The following is a 21993-nucleotide window of genomic DNA, read 5'->3' on the forward strand; positions in this document are numbered from 1 at the left end:
AATAGCATTAGCTATTCTGGCATCACAAAGTAGTTTATTGCGATTTTGGAATTTTTCATTTCCCTGCAGTCAAGGGAATTCCACTAAGATCTTGTACTTTCTCCCTTATTTTTGGTTCTATATCGATGGGGACTAACACATGCAGGATGCATTCCTTGGGCTCCAATGTTATCTAGCTTCCAGGTAGATCCACTGCTGGGAGGTGTTGACAAAAGATTGGAGCATGGAGTGAAATAGCATTATCCCTCTTCTCTATTTAGTGTTTTTGACAGTGGCTCTATCTCCACCATGCCTTCAGTTCTTCCTCAGCAGACTATGTGCTAGATTCTGTTGGGTGATCCCTGCTCTTGGGATTTTATAATCCAGTGTAGTATATTAAATAATGCCCTACCCCCAAAGATTCCCACATTGTAATTCTTGGAACCTGTGACTATGTCATCTTACATAGCAAAATAAACTTTGTAGATATGATTATGGTAAAGATATTGAGATGGAGAGATAATTTTGAATTATTTGGGTGGAACAAATGTAATCACAAGGGTCTTTATAATACAAGGCAAGAGTTTCTTCCTGGACACATTGAGGTGAATGAGAATGAAATTACAACATCTCAGTATAGGTGGAATATACTTAAAGTAGGTCAGAGAGGGAAATGTATAGCATTATGTATGTATATTAAAAAAAAAGAATAAATATCAATATTCTTTGCTCCCTCTTCAAAGGCCTCGAAAAAGAAAAGCAACATAGATGAGCTAAATAAACCCAAAGGAAAATAAGAAATAACAAAATAAGAGAAAGAATAAATTCGTGAAAGCAGAAAAGCAATAGAAAAAAATCAATGATCTGGTTCTTTGAGAAGATCAATATAATCGACAGTCCTCTAGGAAAACTGGCAAACAAACAAACAAACATGAGAGAAGACACTAATTACCAATGTCAGGAAGGAAATAGGATGTCATTATAGACTTTGCAGAAATCCAAAGGATAATAAGGAAATACAAATAAAATCTCCACACATATAAATTTAACAACCTAGATTAAATGAATCAACTTTACAAAAAAAAATCTCACAAATTACTACAGTCACCAATATGCAAGAGATCATTCATATCATCCTATAACTATCGACAAAATTAAATCTGTAATGTAAAATTCCCCTCCAAAAAATAAATTCTAGGCACAGATTCTTTCACATGAGAATTTCATCAAAAGGTTAAGGAATTGACACCAGTTGAATACAGTCTCTCCAGAAAATAGGAGAGGAAATAGTACAAGAGAATTCCTTTACTTGATAAAGAACACCTTTAAAAACAGCAATGATAACATCATAGTAAATGGTAAAAATCAATGTTTTGAGACATCACTACAGACCATATGAACATTAAAAAGATCGTAAAGGGATACTATCCATAACACTATGCTCACCAATTTGATAAAATAGAAGAAATAGATCAATTCCTCGAAGGCACAATTTTCTAAAACTTACACAAAAAGAAATAGTCAATCTGAATGCTCTTAAATTTGTTAAAGAAATTAAATCAATAATTAACAACCTTCCAAAACAGAAAGCACTGGGACCAATTGGGTTTATTGGTAAATTTTATTAAACATTTAAGGAAAAACTATACCAATACTCTACAATCTTTTTCAGAGAGTAGAGCAGAGCTGATACTTTTTAACTCATTCTATGAGGCCAGCATTACTCTAACACTAAAACCAGACAATGACATTACAAAAAATTTTTTAAAAAAGAAAGAAAAGAAAACTACACACCAATATTTTTCATGAACATAAATGTAAAAATCTTTAACAAAATATCAGGATATGGATTGCAAACGTGTATAAAAAAGAATTATGCACTGTGAGTGAGTGGGGTGTATCCCAGGTTTGCAAGACTGGTACAACATTTCAGAATCAATTAATGTTTTGCATTATAATAACAGGATAAAAGAGAGAAAAAAAATCACATGATCATACCAATGCAGAGAAAATAGTGTGGAGTACAAACGCCAAAGAAATGTAGGAAAAAAAATTAAATTTCCTTACAACTTGTAGTTCACTGACAATTCCTCCAGACAGGCAGAGTGACCTTCTTTCAAGATCTGATCTGCCTCAAAGTTAATACTTTGCTAGAGGCAACACACCCTTAGCTTTACATTAGCCTGACCTCCAGGATCCTGTTAAGTCTTCTTTAACATATAAAAATCTTTCTGGAATCTTCCTTTAACTCTACCCCACCTCAAGATATATGATAGCAACCATCCTCTAAGCATATGGCCCATTGATATACATCTGAAGGGTCTCATGACTATGGTTTTACTAAAGAGTAATAAATGACATTTTCCTAATAGTAGCTAGCCTCTCAAGGTCATGGAAGACTTGCTTCCAAATTCCTCAGAGACTTAGGCTTTCCCTAATCCACACTAGCTAAAGAGTGTATACAATCACTCCTCACAATCCCAAGTGCAGCTCTTTCTGCCCACAGATCCTGTCCCCGTGTTTTAATAAAATCATCTTTTTTGTACTGATGATATCTCGAGAATTCCTTCTTGGCCATTACTCCTAGATGGCAACATTTCACCTCAGAAAATATTCGGCGAAATCTAACACAATTCATGATAAAAACTCTCAGTAAACTAGGAATAGAGGGAAATATCCACAATTTCATAAAGAATATCTACAAAACTTGTAGCTAACACCATACTTAACACTGAAAAACTCAAAGCTTTCTCATTGAGATCAGGTACAAAGCAAGGATGTGCCCCTCACTATCAGTTTTCAAAAATCTATCAGAAGTTCTAGCTAATACAATAAGACAAGAAAAGGTATTAAATGTATACATATCAAGGAGGAAGTAATAAATATATTTCTTTCACAGATAACATGACTGTCTACATAGAAAATCCAAAAGAATTGACAAAAAACTTCTGAAACAAATAAATGATTATAGCAAGTTTACAAACTTCCAGATTTAATATACAAAGTCCACAAAGGTAGAACTTGAAAGTAAAAAACACAGCATTGTGGCACCTGCGTGGGTCAGTAAGTTAAGCATCTGACTGACTATTGGTTTTGGCTCAGATCATCATCTCATGGTTCATGGGTTCAAGCCCCATGTTGGGCTCCATACTAGCAGTGCAGAATCTGCTTGGGATTCTTTCTGTCTCTTCCTTCTCTTTCTACCTCTTTTCTACTCTCACTTTCTCAAATAAATTAAATTTAAAAAAAAGAAGACAATACAACTTTCATTAGCATCCAAAAAAAAAGAAAGAAATACTTCAGGATAAGTCTAACAAAATATATACCACATCTACATAAGGAAAACTACAAAACTCTGACCAATGAAATTGAAAGAATTAAATTAATAAAGAGAGGAAGGGCGTCAATATGGAGGAGAAGTAGGGAGACCTGAAGTTCCCTTGTACCTCAAACACAGCAGTATTTATGCCAGATGACTTGGAATTCCAGGAATCCGGGCTACAGAGTGACAGAGCATCTCTGAGGCCGATAGGGACAACTTGGTGGACCATAGGTGTGTGATTGCGAATTGGAAGAGATAAAACAGGCAGCACAGGCTAGGAAGGTAGGGACCTCCCACTGTAGAGAGACAAAAGGAAGTGAAAGAGAGTCTGTGGAAGTGTAGGATAGTATTTGGACAAGAGAAAACCTCTCTGGACCACGCCCTGGGGAACAGGAAAAATGGAGAAAGAACCAATTTCTAACACAATCCAGGGATGCAGGACTTTCTCCGCACTGGGTCTTGCTGCCCTGTACCTGCACCTGGTGGGTGGGCTAGCCAGCCCCCCACTCAGTAGTTAGCTCAGAAGTGTAGTCGAGAAAGCAGTTTCCTCCCCTAAATGCTATAGAAAGAAGGTATATAGTTGCTCAAGGATAGAAGACCCTGCAGGCACACTCCAGTCAGAGTTCTTTCGTTGGCTGGTGAGGCAGAGTGACACTACCCCAGAACTGGGGTGCACGAGTGGGATCCTTCAAGACACTGGGGTCTGAATCCCAGCCAAGCACCTGGGAGGCTCAGGAGACTGTGGAGCAGGACAAACTGGCCCACTTGTACCCACACAGCACTGTGAGGACAGCCTGAACAGAGTGGTCTGGGACACACTGTCCGAGGAGGAGAGACTGGGGCGTTGCCATTTTTCTCCCCATCACCAATAAGGTGGGGCTTCAGGGAAAAGGACAGTGGGTCTACAGCGGAGGCGAGACTGTTGACACTAAACCCCAACCCTCCGTGCCTGGTCATTATGTCTCTACCAGAGCAAGACTGACACTGACCAAACCAGAGGGCCCCTCCTCCATACAGTGCAGACACCAGTTCAAGGCAACATCAGATATCAGTCCAGCCGCTTTGCATTTTCTGATTTGATTCTTGCTCACTTCTTATTATATTTTTTTTCTTTCTTTTTTTTTCTTCCTCTTATTTATTCTCTTCTCTATTCTCACTGTTGGTTTATTTAAGCAGGCATTTTTAATCTATTCTTTTTATACCTCTTCTGTATCTCCTTTATTTTCCTCTCTCTCTATCTCTCTCGATTAAGCTGTATAATGTCTCTGATTCTCTGCCTGTCAATTTTTTTTCTATTCTTTTTCCACACCTCTGTCACTTCTCTCTTTGTATGGAATAAGAATTCTTCCACCACAACCCCTTTTTAAAAATTTTCCAGGGTTACATCAACAAACAAATCAAAGCACACCTGGTGGAAGGTTCAAACCATCACTACGAGTAGGGAAATAAAGAACCAGAGTCACTACATCGGAGAGCATGCAACACACTGCAAAAACACCTCCAGAGGGGCCAGCCTCTGGACAGTGTATGACTCCTTTTTACTATAGTAGTTCTTACAGGTGTAGGACACATAATAGGCTATTAAAATACATAAAGGACAGAAACTACACAAAATGGTGAAACAGAAGAATTTTCCTCAAAAGAAATTCCAGGGAGAAATGATAGCTAGATAATTGCTCAAAACAGATATAAACAGTTATCTTATGAAGAATTTACAATAACCTTTATAAGATTAATTGCTGGGCTTCAGAAAATCACAGAAGACAGCAGATAATCGATTGCTGCAGAGATCAAGGAACTAAGAAATAGTCACAGTGAATTATGAAATGCTGTAAATGAGGTGCAAAATAAACTAGATGCAATGACAGCAAAGATGGAGGAAGCAGAGGGGCAAATAAGTAAAATAGAAGATAAAATTATGGAGAATGATGAAGCCAAGAAAAAGAGAGATAAGAAAATACTAGACCATGTGGGGAGAATTATAGAACTAAGTGATTCCATGATATCCATACCATAGGAGTTTTAGAAGAAGAGAAAAAGGGCAGAAAGTTTACATGAACAAATTATAGATGAGAACTTCCCCAATCTGGGGAAGGAAGCAGACATCCAAATCCAGTAGGCACAGAGGATTTCCTTCGGATTCAACAATAATAGGTCTTCCATTGCATATCATGGTGAAACTGGCAAAATACAAAGATAAAGAGAGAATTCTGAAAGCAGCTAGGAGCAAATGGGCCTTAACTTATAAGGGGAGACACATAAATAGCAGACCTGTCACTGAAACTTGGCAGGCCAGAAGGGAGTGGCAGGAAATATTCAATGTGCTGAATAAGAAAAATATGCAACCAAGAATCTTTAACCTAACAATGCTGTCATTCAGACAGACAGACAAAGGCTTTCCCAGACAAACAAAAACTGAGGAGCTCATGACCACTAAACCAGCCCTGCAAAAGATCCTAAGAGGGACTCTGTGAGTGGAATGTTGAAAGACTACAAAGGGGGGCGCCTGGGTGGCTTAGTCGGTTAAGCGTCCAACTTTCGCNTCTGAATATGAATGGACTAAATGACCCAATCAAAGATATAGGGTATCAGAATGGATACTGCTGGAGGCCGGCTCCGGCCTGTCCAGGGGTCCCTGAAGGATGGACGGTGTCGGTGAGAGAGGGACTTGAGAGAGCCCCAGAGATTCTTTCTGATCACTAGGCAGGCATCTCTGCTCTGACTGGGGCTCAACTTTATTTTAAGTGTATTGGAGATGGCACAGAAGTGGCATTTGCCTTAGACAATGATTTCTGACAACAAACTTCTTTGATATGTAAGAATTTCCCAGAACATAGACTTATAGGAGACTCATGAATAATCTTTATCAATAGTGATTGAGGTAGGGGATTAGATGCTTATCTTATGGGGAAGGAAGGCATCTTTAGCATACCAGACAATGTTTTTAGCATAAGAGAGTGAAGTTACTTCTCTGTGAGCAGGGGTCAAACAGGTCTTTCAGGAGATAACTTTGCTCTCATTATCACAAAAGAAGTTCCTCAATAGGTTCCTTCACAGGGAGTAATCAGCATATGGGTGGAGATAGATATTTGCCCTTAACTCTAAATTAGGCTCTTTGCCTCAGGGCCGGACTCAAGCCCCCTTTATTAGGTAAGTCTTGGATCTGCAAGACCCTTAGGAAGAACCTTTTGACAATCATCTTTGGAAAGGCAAGGACATGCCTTTCCTTATGATCAATCTGTGTGGGGAATATCGGTCTGATCTGGAATATTGTGAGACCTGGTCAATACCAGCAGCCTCATTTACAACATGAGCCAGTAGTAGCAGAAGGAGATACCAGTGTCCTTGCTGTGACTGCCATCCAGAGAGGCTGGTGTGGCTCCCGGCAGGATACAAAACCAAGACCCATCTACATGCTGTCTACAAGAGACTCATTTTAGACCTGAAGACACCTTCAGATTCAAAGAGAGGAGATGGAGAACCATCTATCACTCTTCTAGAAGTCAAAAGAAAGCTGAAGTGGCCATATTTATATCAGACAAAAAAAAGATTTTTTTTTAAATGCTGTAACAAGAGAAGGGCATTATATCATAATCACAGGGTCTATCCATCAAGAAGAACTAACGATTATAAATGTTTCTGTCCCCAGCTTTAAGCACCCAAATATATAAATCAGTTAATCATAAATATAAACAATTTTATTGATAAGAGTATAATAATTGCAGGGGACTTCAATACTCCACTTACAGCAGTGGACAGATCATCAAGGCAGAAAATCAATTAAGAAACAATGGCCTTGAATGATACACTGGACCAGATGAACTTGACAGATGTATTCAGAACTTTTCATCCAATAGCAGGAGAATACACATTCTTCTCAAGTTCACATGGAACATTCATCAAGACAAATCACATACTGAGTCACAAAACATCCCTCAATAAATATAAAATAACTTAGATTATATCATGTATATTTTCAGATCACAATGCTATGAAACTTGAAATCAAACACAAGAAAAAACTTGGAAAGCCTCCAAGTGTATGGAGGTTAAATAACACCCTACTAAAGAACAAATGGGTCAACCAGGCAATTAAAGAAGGAATTTTAAAAATATATGGAAGCCAATGAAAATGAAAACATAACAGTTCAAACCCTTTGGAATGCAGCAAAGGCAGTCATAAGAGGAAAATACATTGCAATCCAGGCCTATCTCAGGAAATAAGAAAAACCCCAAATATAAAACCTAACTGCACACCTAAAGGAAGTAGAAGCAGAAGAACAAAAACGCCACAAAACCAGCCAAAGAGGAGAAATAATAAAGATTAAAACAGAAATAAGCAATATAGAATCAAAGAAAAAAACAACAGTAGAACAATTCAATGAACCTAAGAGCTGGTTTTTTGAAAAAAAATAAACAAAATTGAAAACCCTCTAGCCAGACTTCTCAAAAAGAAAAGAGAGCGAACCCAAATAGATAAAATCATGAATGAAAGACGAAATATTACAACCAACACCACAGAAATACAAACAATGATTAGAGAATACTACCAAAACTCAAATGGAAAGAAATAGAAAATTTGAACAGATCCATAACCAGTGAAGAAATTGAATCAGTTATGAAAAATCTCCCAATAAATAAGAGTTGTGGGCCAGCTAGCTTACTAGGGGAATTCTACCATACATTTAAAGCAGAGTTAATACTTATCCTTCTCAACCTGTTCCAAAAAATAGAAACAGAAGGAAAGCTTCCAGACTTATTCTATGAAGCCAGCATTACCCTGATACCCAAACCAGACAGAAATCCCACTAAAAAGGAGAATTCAGGCCAATATCCCTGATGAATACGGATGCAAAAATACTCAACAAGATACTGGCAAATTGAATGCAACAGTAGGTTAAAATAAATTTTCACCATGATCAAGTAGAATTTCTTCCTGGGGTGCAGGGCTGGTTCAGTATTCACAAATCAATGAATGTGATACATCACAATAGAAGAAAGGATAAGAACCACATGATCCTGTCCACAGATGCAGAAAAAGCATTTAACAAAATACAGCATCTTTCTTAATAAAAACCCTCAAGAAAGTTGGGATAGAAGGAATATACCTTAACATCACAAAAGCCAAATATGAAAAGCCCACAGCTAATATCATCCTCAATGAGGAAAAACTGAGAGTGTTCTCCCTGGGATCAGGAAATCAACAGAATGTCCACTCTCACCACTGTTTAATACAGTGCTGGGAGTCCTAGCCTCAGCAACCAGACAACAACATGAAATAAAATTGACAAAGATGTCAAATTTTTACTTTTCCCTGCTGACGTGATACTCTACATGGAAAACTCAAAAGACTCCAAAAGCTGATAGAACTATATATAAAATCAATCTACATAAATCAGTTGCGTTTCTATATACCAATAATGAAGCAAAAGAAAGAGATATCAAGAAATTGATCCCATTTCCGATTGCATCAAAAACCATAAAATACCTAGGAATAAACCTAACCTAAGATGTAAAAGATCTGTATGCTGAAAACCATAGAAAACTTAGGAAAAAATTGAAGAAATCACAAAGAAATGGAAAAAAAATCCATGCTCATGGATCAGAAGAATAAATATTGTTAAAATGTCAATAGTACTCACAGCAGTCTACACATTCAATGCAGTCCCAATCAAAATTGCACTGACATTCTTCTCAAAGCTAGAACAAACCATGCTAAACTTTGTATGGAACCACAATAGACCCCGAGTAACCAAAGTAATGTTGAAAAAGAAAACCAAAGGGGGAGGCATCACAATCCTGGACCTTAGTCTCCACTACAAAGCTGTAATCATCAAGACAGTATGGTATTAGCACAAAGACCGGTACATAAACCAATGGAATAGATGATAGAATAGAGAATGCAGAATTGGACCAACAAATGTATTGACCAACTAATGTTTGGCAATGCAGGAAGGAATATCCAATGGAAAAAAAAGACAGTCTCTTTAGCAAATTGTGCTGGGAAAACTAGACAGCAACATCCAGAAGAATGAAACTGGACCACTCTCTTATGCCATACACAAAAATAAATTCAAAACTGATGAAAGACCTAAATGTGAGACAGGAAACCATCAAAACCCTAGAGGAGAAAACAGGCAACAACCTCTTTGACTTTAGCTGCAGCAATTTCTTCTTTAAATGTCTCCAAAGGCAAGGGAAATAAAAGCAAAAATAAACTCATCAACATAAAAAGCTTCTGCACTGTAAGGAAACAGTCAACAAAAAGAAAAGACAACTGACAGAATGGGAGAAGATATTTGCAAGTGACATATCAGATAAAAGGTTAGTGTCCCAAATCTATAAATAACTTAACCAAAATCAATACCTGAAAACCAGATAATCCAGTGAAGTAATGAGCAGAAGACATAAAAAGACACTTTTCCAGAGAAAACATCCTGATGACCAAAAAACACATGAAAAGATGCTCAACATTGCACATCAGAGAAATACAAATCAATACCGCACTGAGATACCACTTCACACTGGTCAGAGTGGCCAAAATTAACTCAGGAAACAATAGATATTGGCGAGGATGTGGAGAAATGGGAACCCTCTTGCACTGTTGGTGGGAATGCAAACTGGTGAAGTTGCTCTGGAAAACAGTGTGGAGCTTCCTCAAAAAATTAAAAATAGAATTATCCCACAACCCGGCAATAGCACTGCCAAGGATTTATCCAAACGATACAGGAGTGCCGATTCATAGGGGCACATGTACTCCAATGTTTAGAGCAACACTATCAACAATAGCCAAATTATGGAAAGTGCCCAAATGTACATCAAATAATGAATGGATAAAGAAGATGTGATTTATATATACAATAGAATACTACTTGGCAATGATGAAGAATGAAATCTTGGCATTTGCAACAATGTGGATGGAACTGGAGGATATTATGCTAAGTGAAATAAGTCAGTCAGAGAAAAACAGATATCATATATTTTCACTTATATGTGGAATTTGAGAAACTTAACAGAAGACCGTGAGGGAAGGGAAGGGGAAAAAGTAGTTTTAAACAGAGAGGGAGGGAAAACATAAGAGACTCTTAAANTAAAATTAACTCAGGAAACAATAGATATTGGTGAGGATGTGGAGAAATGGGAACCCTCTTGCACTGTTGGTGGGAATGCAAACTGGTGAAGTTGCTCTGGAAAACAGTGTGGAGCTTCCTCAAAAAATTAAAAATAGAATTATCCCACAACCCGGCAATAGCACTGCCAAGGATTTATCCAAACGATACAGGAGTGCCGATTCATAGGGGCACATGTACTCCAATGTTTAGAGCAACACTATCAACAATAGCCAAATTATGGAAAGTGCCCAAATGTACATCAAATAATGAATGGATAAAGAAGATGTGATTTATATATACAATAGAATACTACTTGGCAATGATGAAGAATGAAATCTTGGCATTTGCAACAATGTGGATGGAACTGGAGGATATTATGCTAAGTGAAATAAGTCAGTCAGAGAAAAACAGATATCATATATTTTCACTTATATGTGGAATTTGAGAAACTTAACAGAAGACCGTGAGGGAAGGGAAGGGGAAAAAGTAGTTTTAAACAGAGAGGGAGGGAAAACATAAGAGACTCTTAAATACAGAGAACAAACTGAGGGTTGATGGGGTGGCAGAGGAGAGGTAAAAATGGGTGATGGGCATTGAGGAGGACACTTGTTGGGATCAGCACTGGGTGTTGTATGTAAGTGAAGAATCATGGGAATCGACTCCAAAAGCTAAGAGCACACTGTATACACTGTATGTTAGCTAACTTGACAATAAATTATATTTAAGAGATGATAGATAGATAGATAGATGATAGATGATAGATGATAGATGATGATAGATAGATAGATAGATAGATAGATAGATAGATAGATAGATAGATAGATAGATAGATAGATAAGATAGATAGATAGATAGATAGATGATAGATAGATAGAGGAATAAGCTTGGACATTCCCTGAGCTTGCACTGATGGGTTAACAAGGGATAAAGAAATAGAAAGCCATAGGATGTACACACTCAAGTTTGGATAAATAAGATTAGGTAAATAAGATTAGGTAAATGGGGCAAAGCCCCCCAGAATAGGTAAAGTGGGTCAAAGATCCCATTATAAGACAAAGGCATAGGAATAGGGAATCTCAGGATGAAAACATCTAAGATGAGGTAACCATGTTTATGTATTCAGGGTGGAAACTCCCCCCAACTTAGTACAATAGCAGAAAGCTGGTTTCACAGAAAGGAAGGACCAAATTAGACCAACAGGTAAATAGGGCTATAGACTGCTGCAGGGTGGAGTTGCCCAGAGCAGAGCTAATTAGCAAAAGAAAGGTGCCTTGTGGACCCTGAGATAGTCTTTCTTGTCCCCTAGACCAGTTTAGGTAAACAGATGTGGCGCCTCAGGTCTGCTGTAAACAACCTTCCACCCCATGCCAGGATTTTGCTTTGAATTAGCCCAAACCCCTAACACCACATACCTTCAAAGCCCCCTTTCCCTCATGCCCATGAGTTAGTTTCAGGATTTCACTTTCTCTTTGTGCACGCCCATCGCCAAGTTTGTATGTCTTCTGATCCTAATAAAAACAGAGCAAGGACCCTTACTTGGGGCTCCTGTCTTATGCCGGACATTAGCCTCTCTCGCATCATTAATCCTGTGTCCTGCTTTCTTGCTGAACAAGAAAAGCCTCCACACCCAGAGTAACAGATAGATGATTGGTAGATAGTTAGATAGATAGATAGATAGATAGATAGATATTCCATGTTTATGGATAGAAAGACTCAACATTGTTCTATTTTAATAGCATTCTTAAAATGATAAAACTGTAGAAATAGTCTGGCTATAAAAGGGAAACACAGGGATCCTCTCCATGATAGAAATGTTCTATGTCTTCAATGTATTCATATCAATCCTTGGTTGTGATATTGTACTATATTTTCACAAGATATTTCTATTTGAGAAAACTTGTGTTATGTACTTGGGATCTATTTCTTAACAACTGCATTTGAATCTATAATTACCATAAATGGAACATTTAATGAAAAATGATTAAGGACAAAAATGTAATATCTAATGGAGAAAAATGATAGCACAAATATAAGCCTTTTCAGCAAAATATAAGCCTTTTCAGAGAAAAAACTGACAAAAATGATTGCCAACAACCTGAAAGAAAATATATATTAGAGAGAAATGTTGGGGCACAAGTAAAATACCCGCAGATTCAGATTCTTAGTATTAGTTTAGTAGTGTGGGACACAGGGAGTGCGGGACACCAGGAGTGAAGGACATCTGATTTGCACCAATTTTCATTTATTTGGCAATTGTACTTTATTCATGTTTGATCTTCTACTTTTTTCTCTTCTTTTTTAATATCCAGTTTGATCATTCTTATTTATAACTGAAATAGTAGATGACATTTACCCTTTTCTGACATATTTAAATGTAATGTTGCCATAATAGTATTTGTTCTATTCATTCCTTTGTTCTTCTCACTGCATTCTTCCTATTTTAGGATATTTTAAAGAATTTTTAAGTTGTTTCACCTTTATACCTTATTTATGATATTATCTCTTAACAGTTGTAAGAGAGATTACAAGATGCAGAACTGACTCTTAAAAAATACCAAGTAATGTGCTTTATCACTTCAAAATATAGCACAGAATTTACAATATTTTAAAACCATTTCTGCTTTCTCTTATATTATTTTACTACTATCTGACTTTCACTGCCAAATACAGTATAAACTTGAAAGTACTTTGCTATTTTTTAATTTATTCTTTTAAATGTTTTTATTTATTTTTGAGAGAGAGAGAGAGAGAGCACATGAGTGCAAGTGGCAGGGGGCAGAGAGAAATAGAAGAGAAATAGAGGATCTGAATCAGGCTCTGTGCTGAAAGCAGAGAGCCTGATGCTAGACTCCAACACATGACCTGAGCCAAAGTCTGGTGCTCAACTGACCGAGCCACTCAGGTGCCCCAATTGTTATTTTTATTAATGATCATTATTTTATATTTTATTTTACCCATATGTTACATTCTATAATGTCATTCATTCCTTCCTGCACTACCAGGCAAACTCCTGAGAATCTGAACAAACCACTACCTTGAATAAAAGAGATAACATTGATAGCGTGTCTAAAATAATGCAAAGAACGTAAAAATGTGAAAAGGATAAATGGAAGGCAGGAAGAGGTGGAACAACTAGTGGAAATGAGAGTAAAGCCCTAAAGAAAATAACATCAGAGAAATTGGAATTGGTGTAAAATCAGGGGGTAGAAACAGAAATGATGGATACACTGTAAGCAGAAAAAAACTAACTGGACGGAAGATGTTATGTAAATGATCTAAATATGTTATATATGATGATAAATAGTATTTTCTCCCCAGGTATATTTGTATATTTTAGGTGAATATTTATTGGAAACCCAAGTAGAGGAACCAAAAAATCATGATGGAAGCAGATAATTAAAATAGAGCTTTGTTAATTCAAACTATATAATCAGAGCCAATAGCTCTGATTGTATTTGATTCATATTTGAATCACAGACATTTTAGAAACTGGAATTGCAATAATTGAACATTGCTTAAAAGTACTGATTAAGGTTTTAAGCAAACATGTATCTTTAAAATACATTTTGCGAGGCATTTGCAATATTTTACAATTTAAATGTGCTTTACGGATGTTTTAGAAATTCCTGATAGAGATTTGAAGATAAAAAATGTTCTTAAAATCCATTTTTTCATAGCTTTATAAAATATTGTATTCCACCAGAATTCTAATATACCAGAAAACCCCCGTGGAGGACAATAAAAAGATTTCTATATAGTTCATGTGTGTTTTTTTTCCTAACTAATGGAAAACAAATGAAATGATGAAAAAGTCGCATTAGAGTCAGTCACACATCATAAATTGCCTTTCTTAGTGTGTCATTGTATAAAATGACTTGATGTGCCCCAGGGGAGAATTCCATTAGAACACATACCCTTTTCATTCAGAACCTTAGCTTCATAAAGCAGGAAAGATAGAAAAGAGTAGTACCCCCTTTCTGAACAGCTTGATGTTATAATAGATGTAGGTAAGTATAGTTGGAAATCAGTGAAAAGTTATATAAAATGAAAAACATCCCTTCTATAAAGTCACTGTGTAACAGAAAGATTAACAGATTTTCAAGGTCCTATTTTCTATTATTAGACTGCTTTAAAAAGCCACCAATTACCTTAAAACTCATACAAATTCTTTTGTAAGTGAATGGTGGCAATATTGTGTACATGAGTCATAAAAAGTATTAAATTTTCTCTTTCTATAAACTCATCATATGAATGGTTTTACATGATGGGTTCAATACCAATGAACCTAACATGAAATACTTTATTTGGCTGATTCTAAATGATTCTCTGTCACACAAACACACACACACACACACACACACACCCATACACACACACACACACACAATTTAAACTCCTCTCAAAATGAAAACAAATGGAAAACATTTTTGCATTCATACTATCTGTTGCATAATACTTACAACTCATTTAACTTAACTTCTCTCTTGGCTTTGCAAAATGACCCACACTGGTTTGTATACCATCCAAACCCAGCAGGCACTATTCATATAGAATTTAAATTGAATGGCCACATTTCACAGCTTTAGTATTTGTTGTACTACTTACTTTTCATTATAGTGACTAAAACTTTTCATATTGATATTGATGGACACTTATACGTGAGACAAAATGGTTTCCATAGTGGTAACAGTAAAATTTAATTTAAGATGCTGGGTCAGCACAGCAGGCAGCATTGTTTCAACATTTTGTCATCTGAAATGTACGTAAAGTCTCTACTTACCCCAAGCTACTTTTGAACTACTCTTTTATTGATAGCTATTGTTTAAAAAACCTACCCCTTAGGTGAGAAAGACACAAAAATATGAACATTACATTAATAATATGAGTATATATTGTTACCATCCTTATCTCTCCACGCCATTTCTACTTCATGTTTATGGAACTTCAAATACTTTGAAGAACATTTTCTCATTTTTCCCACTCGATTTGCCACCTTTTTGCTGTTGCCTAGTGATGACTTTCATGAGTATCTGATTTGCTATCTCTTTGTCCACCACATCTATTGTGATTTTATTGCACAAACACATTTTCAACACACTAATTTCCCCAGCATTTCCTAAACTGCACAATTTGAATAATCTTTTTATCCAACTTATTTTTTAGCTTCCCATGCAGGTGATTAGACTCTGGCCAAGCATTACTGAACAGAAATATAATACAACCAGACTAAAAAGTAGTGTAGTAGATGCATGTACATGCACTCACACACATGTACACACAGTACAAAGAAATATGTGAAATTAATTTTATCTCTATATTATTTTTAAACCAATGTATCCAAAATATTTTAGATGTTGCAAATTCCTCTGTAGACAAATGCCATTACTTAAAGTATGCTCCATCCATTCCAAGACTAACAAGAGAATCTGTCATACATAAGTACCCTGAAACTCAGGAAAACCTGAGGGAGCTGAGAGAATTACAAGTAGAACAAAATCCTTGTTCAGCCACTCTGATAACAAGGTCTTTGAAACAAGAATCAGCTTAGCTGTCCAGGTAGAATGGTATTTTCTTTCACGAAAGGAATGAGATTAATACCTAAAACACTATTAACAGGAGAAATCACGTTTATTGTTTCTATTGTTCTCTGATATAATTTTTTATATTCTTTTTTTAAATATTTTTTTATTTATTTCTAGGAGAGAGAGAGACAGAGACAGAGACAGCGTGAGCAGGGGAGGGTCAGAGAGAGAGGGAGTCACAGACTGAAACAGTCTCCAGGCTCTGAGCTGGCAGTCAGCACAGAGCCCGACACGGGCTCGAACCCACGAACCGTGAGATCACGACCTAAGCGAAAGTTGGACGCTCAACCGACTAAGCCACCCAGGTGCCCCTAACTTTTTTATATTCTAGTAAAATGCTAATTTATTTATTTGAAGTAATCTCAATAAAAGTGATTACGGAACATGGCTCTCAAAAAAGGCTCATAATCTTAACAAGATATTGAAACATGGGAATAACAAATAATACTATTGTTCCTTCATCTGTTGCAATTTTCTTTATTATCACTGTATATTCATTGCATATTTTCACGTATATTGTATACATGTATATTGTAATACATTTTTGAAAACTTGCAGGTGTGCCAAATATTACTTTCTTCTGCTCTTAAAGTAATTGTCAGCAGCTTCTTCTTTGTGGTTCTGCTTTGAAAAATTCCCAAATTCCATGTTATAGCCCTAATTTCCACATGTCCATTATAAGATCCTTTTAGCAACAAAAATTTTATGCTTCCTTTGTGAAACTAAATTTGTATTCCCTTTTCTGTCAAAAAGTATTTTAGTATATGAAGACATAATACCTGGTTTATTATTTTTTAATGTGTATTTATTTTTGCTAGAACACAAGGAGGGAGAGGAGAACAGAAACAGGGAGACACAGAATCTGAGGCAGGCTCCAGGCTCTGATATTACAGCACTAATTACACGAATTACAGCACTAATATCACACTTTATGTTAACTAACTGAAACTTAAATAAAAAACATTTAAAAATGATAAAAAAATGACTTTGTCAAAATTTTTTGTAAACATGCTAATCAATCTTCCTGCTAGTTTCTAAGAGAAAAATAATGTAAGGTCTTAATCTATGGAATATTTTTAGCACAATGCTTCTGGTCTCTGTGGGCTGCTTATGACAAACAAACCTGAAATTTATGTATTTATGAGACATAGTGGCATGTTGGAGTTGCCTCAAACTGGTTCATTGAGAACCAATTGTGTACATCCCTTTCCTACTGCAAATCCACTAGTAGCTTAAAATCATCAATAATGTGTTTATATCACAAAAATTAGCATACTCTATAAATCAAGACTATTGTACAATCACCCCTCACCGGAGAGCAAATTGTTAAACACATAACAGTAGGTTGTATCCATTTCCCTCTGTATATTTGGTTTTATTTTAAAGAAACACCTCCAACTTCCAAAAGAGTCCCTTCCCCCTTTTGTCTGAACTAAAATATGTACCTTCAATTAGGTCGTTGTTTCTCATATTTTCTCCAGAGAATTTGCTAATCTTCTTGTAGCATTTAATCCCCATTGGACACGGCGTGCTAGAAAATGTCAAATTCATCTATGTAACTATTACAGTATAAAATGGAGGTATTTCAAGCAGAGTAACTCCCTTCTTGTAAAATGATTTTCACATACATCACTTAGAGAGTTGTTTTTAATATAGAGTAGGAAACAATGAAGAACTGGGGAAGCGATATTGATGTTTTTCAGATTCTGTGATAGCTTACCTGTAAGGCTTGTATCTTCTGGATGATTAGGAAAGTTTGAAGATGGAAAACATCATTGCTTCTTGGAGTCAAATTTGACAATCTGACTCAGTATATTTTCACCAAGTAATAAAGAGTGAACACATGAAGTTGCACGTGCTGTTCCATTTTCACTCTTCAGTTCACCAACTTGACCCTCAGAAGCCAAAAAGAAGCATGAATCTGAAGAATTAAGAAATACAGAAAGTTTTGAAAAATGAATACAGTAAAGGCTCCTTGGAATCAGTAAGTATCATGACTTGGGGTATGTGGGTGTAAGAGGTGGCTGTGAGGCACCACTGAGAGGGAAAGCTGGGGGAAAACACTACCATTATGTTTTTTGCCTTCCACAATTTGGTATGAAGATAACCGTGGCCTTAAGCTGCACCAGCAGCACAAGTCATTAAGGCTACTGGATAAGATCAGGTTGTTGTAAAAGCCTTGCCGAGGCGAGGGTATAATAAAAGAAAGTGTGGGTTGACCCCATCAACCTTTGGAAATTAACCAGCTAAGCCTGTTTTCTTCCAAACCCCAGAGCTTTTGACTAAGAATGAATCTCTGACCAAAGTAGGGACCTGCTGCAGATGCAAAGAGAGATAGGAATGGGGTGGGACTCCCAGGATGGCTGAGCAAAGAGCTCAGCAAATCCTGTCCCAAACAAGCAAGAAAAAAATTAGGCAAGTGCTCAAAAACAATCATTTAAAGACCCAGGAAAATGATGAGGAGGCATTCAACAACTTAAAAACAACTATTCAAGAATATCTACTAAATCTCAGTAACAATAATAAGATTATGGTATTTTAACCTGGGCCTACCCCCCAAGCCCGTAGTGTAGATATTCTACATGGCCAAGCAGGGCAGACAATGAGAATTCACAGTTCTGTTGTCTGTTTGCCGGACACCGACTTTATTTGGAGCACAGTGTGGAAAAATCCATGTCAAGATCTTAAAAGATTTGCCTAGGACCACATAGCTAGCTAGTGTGCCAGACCAGCTAAAAGTTTTGAGAACAGTTTTATGCTGCTCAGTCCTGTATCAATTTCTCTGTAATGCAAACCTTAGCATGGGGCAGATCACTTAATTTTTTTACAGTTTTCTCAACCTACAGATTCTAAGACTGGTTCATTTTGGACATCAGTATACAAACAGAAAGAGTCCCTCAGAAAACTTGGATTTTCTTTCCTTGTGGCTTTTAAGCTACTCAGTTTATGTCTTTCCATCCCTTTCTTAGAACATTCCTGGTAGCTTGTAGAAATATCCAATACACATTAGACTCATTTTGTTGTTGTTCTTCTTCTAACTCCTCAGTGCTACAGCTACTGTAGGTAAACAGTCTGGGTCTGAAAATAAAACAGGCTACAGTGTAAGCAATCACTTCATCATTGTAGAAAAAGTAAAGCATATCTACATTCCCTATCAGAAGAGTATGTTGGGGTGTTTGGGTGGCTCAGTCAGTTAAGTGTCTGACTTCTGCTCAGGTCATGATCTCATGGTTCATGAGTTTGAGCACTCAGTCAGGCTCCACACTCAGAGTGTGGAGACTGCTTAGCATTCTCTCTCTTTCCCTCTCTCTGCCTCTCCCCAACTCACACTTTCTCTGTCTTTCTCAAAATAAATAAATAAATAAAAAGAGAGAGAGAACTGCCTCATCATTTTTGACTTCTGGCCCACCTGCTTGACTCAGTTAGCTAACCTACACTTGAAGATCTACTGCTTATCGTACATTCTTAATTTCCTGTTAACCATTTTATATAAAACAGTATGCATTGGTTTGAAAGTAACAGAAAGAAACACAATTTAACTGACATAAATAATAAGTGGATCAAACTTCAAATATGTTTCAAAGTTTTCTGTGTTTTTTACCATCTATCGCTTAGATGGTATCACTCTACCATTCATCCATTTTTGTCTTCCTGATAGCAAACTGGCTTCCACTGTTCATGTACCATGGGAATGTCTCCTGGGATTTCTAGCCCTGACCTGGATCCCTGCTGACCAGTTCTTAGGTCTTATGAGAGAATATACAATAGCAGTTAGGGTTCACTTATCTGGGGCAATCATGCATGTCAGAGGGGAAGGATTTGTTCTTAATGGCTTCTTATAGAAAAAAAAAATGCAGAGAGACTGCAAAGCAAAGGGAAAAAGTTTTGTAAAGGAGACCCTAGGTACTATTAGAAAAGGAGAAGGGGAATAGACCCTGATTAGAGAAAGCTTATAATGTACTCTATGCCTTGATTTATGTTTTCTTTCTAATGATGTATAAACCAGCATAATTCACCTGAGGGGAAAAGTCACTCAATTTCAAGAAAGTTTGTATTTTATAAAGGAATTTTATAACAAATTCAGACTTTTCTAAACTGTATTTGCTAATAATAATGCTTTAATTTTGTGTTCTCCATAAAATAATTTTAAAATTACACTAATATATATTTGATGCAGCAATGAAGCAGTGTTATTATACCATTAATTTTGCCAATTATACTGTATCAGTAGGTTAGTAGAGGGTAGAACTAATAAAGAAAAGCAAAACATAAATAATAAGTCAGTCTTAAGATATTAATGAAGAAGCTTCTGAAAAGTTGAAGCAAAACACTGTTTAAGGGAACTTTAAAGTTTAAATCCATCTCAACATAAAGAAAAGACAGACACCTAGTTCTGTGGCATTAAGAATAAGGCATTAGGAATGAAGAATAAACAAGGAAAAATTTTGCATTATTTTTATGAAGTCAGAGGCACTCAGTTAGGTTTGGAAGTTATACAAATTATAGAATTTGTGTTTGCTTTTCTATAAATAGTGTAGTAAAATAAATTGAAATGTATCAAAGTGTTATACCACAGTAAGTACTTCCTGAATCAAAGAGTGAACCAATGATGCTTTTATTTAATTTTGTACTATCCCAACTATAAAGTCATTTTTATTTTAATGAGAAAACAAAACTCTGCAGAAAAATGAGTTATATTATTTAGTGAGGATCATGCATAAACACTATTTTCAAAGAAAAATTTCCAAGTACTACTATAATTTAGTATGTCCATTTTGTGTTTGCATATCTAATTACAATACTTTGCAAAATTTTCTCTTGGGGATTTCGAGGGAACAGAAGAAAATGGAGGAAATATGCATTTACAACTCTCAGGTGATGTTTGGGAGAACTGAAGCACAATAAAGCGACTAATTATTGAAGACAAAAGAAAAATAATACCATAAAATTAGTGCATTGTTGGCAAGGATATTTTCCTACATAAACCTAATTTTCATAAGGTCAGCTAAAATATAGCCATGGTTTCCTTTAGTCAGTGCTGGTGGTTTTAGTAAGGTTAAAATCATAATTTTAATGAAGATAATTTATAGGTTGCAATGGCAATAGAATTCACTTTAATTTAAGGAAACCATATGATAAAAGATTCAATATTCTGTACACTCTCGTTTCTTTTCAATTCTCAAGTTCAAGTGTTGCTTCTCTCATTTAACATAGGAAATTGACTGGATTCTGTTTCTTTGTTATAAATGTGTTAATGCATTTATCTGCTCCAGCATTTTTAAATAGACCATATCTTATATCCTTTTCATGCAATAATGCTTGGCACACAATATTTTGGAAGTTGTATATGGTACAAGCAATGATGTGAGCAGTGACCGGTTGGCATTTTAAAAATATATTTGCTATGAGCTTGTAAACTGAAGAATTTAATGTTAGCTATGCTTCAAATATGATTTTGAAAATGTATATGAGGGGCACCTGGGTGGCTCAGTTGGTTAAACCTCCAACTGTTGATCTCAGCTCAGGTCATGATCTCACGGTTTGTGAGTTAGGGCCCCACATCATGCTATGGGCTGACAATATGGAGTCTCTATCTCCCTCTCTCTCTGCCCCTTCCCTGCTCACTCTGTATCTCTCTCTCTCAAAATAAATGAATAAATAAACATAAAAAAAGAAAATGTGTATGAAAAGAAGTGTGTAACTAAAAAGAAAAAAATTAGTGATAGTATTTTATATTTACTATCTTTTAAGGTTTACAGATACAATTCTATTGATTTTCTTAATCCAGGGATTATCAATACTACTTGATGTCTAACTTTCTTCCTAATCTGAACAATTGCTATATGAGTTAGATATGTTACTGATAGGAGGTAGTTTAAGATTATGGAGACAAAATTTTTTTTTAAGTTTCAAATCATTACCTTCATCAAATTTTTACTGTATCAGAATGACATAGGTAATTAGGCCTTAAGATAATGGAATTCTCAAAAGAGGAATTT

The sequence above is a fragment of the Crocuta crocuta genome, unplaced genomic scaffold, assembly GCF_008692635.1.
Source record: "Crocuta crocuta isolate KB4526 unplaced genomic scaffold, BGI_CrCroc_1.0 scaffold462, whole genome shotgun sequence".
Classification (NCBI taxonomy): Eukaryota; Metazoa; Chordata; class Mammalia; order Carnivora; family Hyaenidae; genus Crocuta; species Crocuta crocuta.